The sequence below is a fragment of the Falco punctatus genome (assembly GCF_963210335.1).
Source record: "Falco punctatus genome assembly, chromosome: 2".
Classification (NCBI taxonomy): Eukaryota; Metazoa; Chordata; class Aves; order Falconiformes; family Falconidae; genus Falco; species Falco punctatus.
In genome coordinates this window covers 46998720-46999697 of record NC_137581.1, presented here as the reverse complement: position 1 = coordinate 46999697, position 978 = coordinate 46998720, and positions in this window count along the sequence as shown.

The following is a 978-nucleotide window of genomic DNA, read 5'->3' as shown; positions in this document are numbered from 1 at the left end:
TAGAAATTTTATTTCGTATGTATGTATACACTGTGCAATTAGTATAATCTCCTAATCTCCAGGTTGATTAACACAATTTAACATAAATAAAAATAAGAACAATCAATACAGAAAATAATTGTTCCTTGCAAATGTACAGTTGTCAAACATCTTGCTTCTAGAAAGCTGGAGTTAATACATTTTCCTAATGATGAAATTATTGAGCTATGCTGAGCCAGTGAAGCAATGATCCTCATGCAACAGATGAAGTCTCGCATCTTTGCACAGCCAAAAAACAGCTCTCAACAGAGACATGCTTTCTCTTCCTCTTATCACTTCTAAATCCAGACCTGAAGATTGTTAGGGGCACCCTTAACCAGTTGCTGCTGCTGGGACAAAGGTGAATAACCCAGACCAAAACCAGCTAGAAATCCCCTGCATGTGGTGCATCTCTTAGCAAGCAGATCTGAACCTGCCACAGAAGGTGGTGTTTCTGAGCAGCTTTCAAGGTTGCCCCATATCAAGTGCATTGCAGCAGTCGCATCAGGAGGTACCAAAAGCACAGACCCTCTGGGACTGCTCATCAAGACAGGAAAGTTCCTATTATCTGGCTGCCTGGGGCAACCAAAGCCCCACTTAATTACTGCCCTTCAGACAAGGTGGAGACCTGCATTTAAAAACTATGTGTGCACTGAGTGAGCAGCACATAAAGCTGAAATGGAAAGCTGGCTCCCTGCCTCAGAATTTCCAAGTACATGTCCTTGAAGAGCAGAAAACTATCAGGGGAGGCTGCCATCCTGCCTGCTATTTTTCTAACTTTGTCTCCTTGGTGCAGACAGCCAGTCACCATTGAGATGCTGTTTCAGAAAGTGGGGATATGGCTAGCTCACCAAAATGTGAGCCATTCATATCTTCCTCTCCAAGAACAAATTTCTGGCCCATAATGTCTTTGAATAAGGCACAATTCTTGTTTTTCTCCTAAGCTATTATAATTGTATC